This window comes from Kogia breviceps, chromosome 13 (assembly GCF_026419965.1).
Source record: "Kogia breviceps isolate mKogBre1 chromosome 13, mKogBre1 haplotype 1, whole genome shotgun sequence".
Taxonomy (NCBI): domain Eukaryota; kingdom Metazoa; phylum Chordata; class Mammalia; order Artiodactyla; family Physeteridae; genus Kogia; species Kogia breviceps.
The window spans coordinates 70,354,288-70,360,287 of record NC_081322.1 but is presented as its reverse complement, the minus strand read 5'-3'; the positions used below and the strand labels follow the sequence as shown (position 1 = coordinate 70,360,287).

Sequence of the window (6,000 nt, the reverse complement as noted above, 5' to 3'; positions counted from 1 at the left end):
AGAGACCGGCTCTTCGGGAAGATCCCCGACCGGAGCGAGCGGGAGCGCGGCCGCGATCTTCCCGCCCGGAGTGGCCTTGGCAGGGCCCGGCCCTGCCCTCCCGGTCGCCTCCCTCCCCAGTCTCCCCGCACGCCGCTCAACCCTCTCCGTTCGCCGGCTCCAGACTGGTTTTTCTGGTTCAGCCTCCCTCCCTGGGACGCGCTGGGGGATCCGATGACGTCGCTGGCTGAGTCTCTCCCTCTTCCTCCCTCCCTCCCTCCCCCCGCCTCTCCCCCCGCCCGCCCTCGCCGCGCACTCCTCCTAGTAACTTCTGTTCGGGGAGGCGCTGCCAGGAATAACCCGGTGCGTCCACAGACCGGGAGGGGAGGCGGCCGCTGCGGCTCCCGCACGCAGACTACTGCGGCCCGGGCCTCGCGGCTCCCTCCCGACCCCGGTGGCCCCTGCCCCGGGCCCATCTCCGTACCGTGTCAGAAAAATAAATAAAGGGAAGAGGAGCCTGGGCAGGCGGTCGGGATCGCTTCCCTCCCTCCGCGCCCGCCCTCCCTCTGTCCTTAAGGAAATGCTACCAGACACCCCCCACCAGACACGCTCAGCCTTGGCGAGGAGCGGCCGCCGCGGCAGCGAGAACAAGGGCACCAGGGGGGTTTCCTCCCCCTCCTCCTCTCCCTCCTCTTCCTCCTCTTCCTCCTCCTCCTCACCGTCCTCCTCACCGTCCTCCTCCTCCTCCTTCTTCTCAGCGGTGACTTTCCAGGTGAGCGGCCGCCGCTGCTGCTGCGAGGATCCCCCTCGCCCGCTTGGGCTCGGGCCGCCGCGTCGCGCCCTCCTCCCGCCCCTGTCACCCGGCGGCGGCCGGGAGCTGACAGCCGCCCGAGGGGCTCGCGGCCCGGAGGCTGGCGGCCGGCGGGAGGCGGGCTGGAGGTGAGGGGGTGGAGAGGAGGCGAGCGGGGCGCCGCCGAGCGCTGTCTCTCCCCGCCGGAGGAGGGTCTGCACAGGAACATCTTCGGTGACTGTGGCACAAGTCTTGGCCAAGTTGTGTCCTGGACGTTGAAGCTCCCGGGAGCCCGGAGCAACTTGGAGGGTCTCCCGGCCAGTTAACCATATTCCTGCACGTCTCGACTTTGGGGCGCTGGGTGCAGCCTTGGGGTGCGCGGAGGGCGGACAGACCATTCGAGCGAACAGAGCGGCGGGAATCTAGGTTCCTCGGCGCGGTAAGTGCCCTCGGCGCGGTGTTTTTCCTGTCTCCTTTAGTATTAGGAGCTCGTTTCACTTTACACGAAATCGCCTCCGCCGGACCCCACGGCCCCTCCCGCCGCGCGCCCCCGGCTTCGGGCGGGCGTCCAGAGGGTGAGGGTCGGAGGGGGCGGGGATGGGGGAGACCTCGGGAGGGGGGTCCGGCGCGTTGGGAAATGCGGGGAATACCCTGGCCGAGGAGCTATGCAGATGAGGGGACGCTGCTTTGCGTAAGGTCCTGGGGGGGGGAGGGGGGCGGCGCGGGAGCGCTGGAGGCAGGAATGTGCCTGGTTACTAATGAGGGACGTGCACCGGCGTGCACCGCCGGGCCACCGCTGCGGCTGCCGCGGCCGCCGGCCGCCAGTCTTCAGGTAGCGGGGGAGGGGGCCGCGCGGCGCTGGCCGGGGGCGGGCGGCCGGGCGGCGGGAGGGCCGGGCCGCCGGCCTGCGGCCCAGCGTGCGCAGCGCAGGAGCCGGCTGTTGGCATTTCGGCGACTCCTTTCTCCTCCCGAGCGAGGAAGGAAGGAAGGAACGGGAGAAGGAAGGAAGCGAGGAAGGAGGGGACTGACTCGATGGAAGGTTCAGGCGGAGGCGCCCTCGGCTTGCGGGTGCACCGGCCGCAGAGCGGCTCCCCGCTCGGCGGGCTGCCTGGGGGCGCGCGGAGACGGGTGGGGGCGGTTTGCATGCGTGTTCCTCTGTGCGTCTGCCCGGGGACCGGGAAGGGACATGTGTGTTTGGGCTGTGCACTGTGGGGAGCTGGGTCTGCGCCTTTATGTCTGTTCCCTGAAGTGGGTGGAACGTTGGCCCGTTCCGGGAATGTTCCATGACGTGGTGCAGCCACAGGAAGGGGGTTAACGAGGGGCTCTCTGCCGCGGCGGCTCTGCCGGCTGCTATCAAAGCAGATGTGCTGCCGCAGCTCCTCCTCTCTCACCTCCCTTCACCCCTCCCCCCGCCTTTCCATTCTGAGCGTCTGGTACTGGTAGGGGTGAGACAGGAAAACACTGCTGGGCGGGGGTGGGGTGGGGATGGGGGTGGTGATGTGTGTGTGGTGTCTGTCGTATTTGGTGGGGGAGACTCCAGATCTGCTCTGCCAGCCCAGCTGTTATCACAGATCGGTGCGCTTTTCACGCATGTGCCTCCCGTGTCCTGTCCCTCTTACATAACACATCCAGTGCAGTAGAGGACAAGAGAAAATGCGACCCCAGCCCAATCTGGGTGAGGGGATAGAAGGTCAGGAAGTGTCCCTCGGTGTTGTCCTTCAGGGACGTGGCTCCAGTGGGAGAAAAGGAGGGGGAAGGAGGGTTTTCTTCAAGTGGCTCTTCTCTTGTCTGACTTGAAAGCATCTAAGTAAAAAGGACCGCAGGAACTAGTCCTCTCTAATGGGAAAGCTTTTACATGCTACGCCGAAGAAAAGTGGGTACTTTAACCTCGGGAGTGCAGAGAAGAGAGAGGGTCCTTAATAAATTCACTCGGAGGAGATGGGCAGTAATACGTGCGGGGTAGAGGGCAGTGGGGATGGCTTTGAGGGGACCGGAGGAATCCCCTGATAACAGGTTTCGCTGGAGGGTTTAGGACACCTGTAATGGTTTTGAATTCGCACAGGAAGCGGAGTGTGCAACTGACATTGCAAAAGCCTTACTCTCTGCACAGTTACTTAGGCCTAAAATGAACATAAAAAGGCTCGTTTCCGGTACTTTCATTATAGTGGAAAATTTGAACTGATTTTTCTCCTTTCTTTTTTTGCTATTTTAAAAATAATTCAGTCTACTTCCAAATTAATATTGGTACCCTCCCCCATCCCCAAAGGCTAAACCTGGGTAAGTCACAGAGAACTGTGTTTTTCTAGCATGCTCAGAGCCCTAGTCAAGGGCTATTGATTTTTTCTCTTCAGTACAGTTGTTTCTTCTGTAGTGCATAATCAAGCCCAGAAATTACTTGAAATATTAGTAAGATACATTTTAATTAAGTTTGCAATGATCTGTCCTCCTAGAAAAAGGCAGTTTAACTTTATTAGAAACATTTTCTCTAGTGATATAGTAATATTTGGTGATATTTGTCCTTGAGGAAATCAAGTTGTAAAAAATATTTGCATATATATTATGTGTAGGTATATGTTATATATATTATATCCATATCACGTATATGTATTAGAATTTGCAAATGTCCTGTGCTTTTTCACCTTGTAAGAGTGCCAAAGCAAAATTTTAACCAAGAAGATTGTGTAATGAGTAGATTGGTTTTGATTTTTAGGATATAGGCCAAATAGTTTATCAAGACAGAAATGCTCTCCACGTGAGTAAAATGCATGTCATTTTCATTATTCAGACAAAATTCCTGTGGAACACCAAGAAGTCATGGTACCAGATGAAAACTGTGCATTTTCCTTTTGAGGTGAATGGGATTTACCAACATCACCTTAATGATAGTGTGCTTCAAGTGTCATAATCCCTTTTGACCACTAGGTTTGAAATGTAGTATATTTCTTATATACAGAAAAATGTTATATTACAATGGTGAATCTTTTGAAAATTGTCTGAGTTTCTTGCTTTGAACATAGGTCAGGTATAAAACAAAATCTTGTTGGTGACTATATTTCTGTGATGGTGATTGTGGTTGGCTTTATTAGAGACTGCTTTTATTTATGTAAGGGTATTTATGATTAAACTGATGTGAAATTGATTTGAGGACAGTTTTGAGAATGGTAGTATATTAATGATATTACAAATTAAGATATAAGTGATTTTTAACTGGTTAGATCCTTGTGGAGGTCTTTGGAAAAATACCATTAGAATAGATAAAACATGTCTATATTTCTCTTAAACATGGAATGTAAAAGTGAATTTACTATGTATATATTATCACATAATGAAATCATGCTATTTGACTACATTGAAAGATTAGCCAGAAGAATCTTTTGGTTGATCAGGCTCCTTTTACATGAGATGTGTTTACAAATGTTCTTGTTACTATGAAACCAAAACAGAGACAACGTGTATGCAGGTGTTCCTTGTGGAATAATGGTACATGTGTCTGCTTGAGCTTTTGGCACTTTGTCACTGTTCAAAAAATGAGGCTGAATCTTTTACACTGATTCAGTCTAAAATGAAGAATCTTTAAGAATTTACCAATTTTGTTTTCTGAAGCAGGACTTATTTCAACAAGTAGCAACAACAAATAACATGTACTCTGTGTTGGTTTTAGATTTTTGAGTTATCAGTAATTAGCTGAAATTAATCAGAAAGCTTCAACATACGAAAAGTAGCTTTAAAGACTTATAGAAAATGTTATTTGGCGTGCAAAGTGTAATCCGTTAAGACGGAATAATTTAATACCTGATGTGGTAATGATTATAATAAGGGGAAGGTGGCTAAGATCAACTGGGTAGGTGATGGTGGATCAAACTAATCACCTATGTCTATCACAAATAAACACTGTTTTCATGTTTGGTTCATAGTCAACGTCAGCGGAACTCTCTGTAGGTCTATTCAGTAGTTCTGTAGGTCTATGCAGTAGGATTGTAGGTGGAGAAATGGTTCGCAATTTAAATCTCCACCTGACAATTCCTGTGATATGCTTCTGGTTAATGTATTTATATATGAATTCATTGTGAATCCCATATTTTGGCTAAAACTTGGTAGGTAAGTATTGCACCTTTTTAAGTGATATTATAGAAAGGAGCAGAGGCAGTTTTCTAACTCAACTCAGTGGACTTCAGATTTCATAAGGAACTTCAGACCATGTGTATGGCTTTGCTGTAACCACAGGGGCAGAGCCTTCATTAATCTTGAGTAAAACTATAGTGAATGTTCCAGTGAGTCTTCTCAAAGTTTGAAGTTGTGGGTGAACACAGAAGATGGAGGGAAAATGGGAAAACTTTATGAAAACAAGACTGTGCTTATTTGAAGCAAATTTTGTAAGTGATGTAATTTTCTGTTTGTTCCTGATATTTGATCACAATCAGAAGCATTGCTTTCTCTATGCTATTTATGGCAACTCTAACAAAAAGGAGGTTATAAATCAGTATTTGTAGCTATGAGATGGCTCTAAATAATTTGGAAAAAATATTTCAGCATTTTGTCTATTCCTGTGAAGCAACACCCAGGTCTTTATATACAAGGAGGGGACACAGCTTACTTGGTCTGTGCAATCTTTGGTTTCTCTGAGGTGGATCATGGCTATTAGCATGAAGTTAGATATAGGACTATACCGTCTTAAACACTGCATTTCGAATAGAATCAGAACTGCTTGATATTTTGTGTCACTGTTGTCCTGGGTCAAATAATGCGCTGCTAATCTTAACATATACTCTCATTACCCATCATGTGGGGTATTAACTGTGACGTGTGATCTATCCTACAAGCGTCCATAATGTTAGATTTCCTAACAGTTACAAATTTGGAGTCTGGCCATTTGACATATTTGAAGAAAGTGCTTTGGAGAGAAATGATGGAAATGATGTTTGTGTGCCTTAAGACAATTCTGGGCAGAAAGCAGGTGGGGTTTGACCTACCCCTTCTGTCACAAGATGGTTGGATGTAAGGTCAGGAAGTACTCAGGGACGTCCAGCATTTTTGACCTGTCACTCATTTCCAATCTTAGCCCTTTCTTCAGAGTATTATGACAGGTGCCCTCGTTGTCATGATCAATGCAATTTATTCGTCCATTCATTCAACCAGTATTTACTATGGGTCAGGCCTTGTGCTAGACACCAAAGGTATAATGATGACCCAAACCAGAAAAGAGCTTATAATCTAGTGGGGCTGACAGATAG

General features: G+C 49.8%; 1 protein-coding gene across 12 annotated transcripts in view; it reads left to right on the top strand.

The window, feature by feature from the left end:
- Positions 1-305: 305 nt before the first annotated feature.
- HIVEP2 (HIVEP zinc finger 2) overlaps positions 306-6,000 on the top strand; it is a 192,209-nt gene continuing 186,514 nt past the window's right edge. For 5 of the 12 annotated variants that reach the window (XM_059082974.2, XM_067010919.1, XM_067010921.1 and 2 more), the window contains exon 1: positions 306-1,208. The gene's annotated coding sequence lies outside the window, so the exon portion shown is untranslated. Of the gene's footprint in view, positions 1,209-1,434; positions 1,602-1,649; positions 1,898-6,000 lie in introns of those variants that run through there. The other 7 variants (XM_067010920.1, XM_067010922.1, XM_067010915.1 and 4 more) reach the window with 5 other exon arrangements.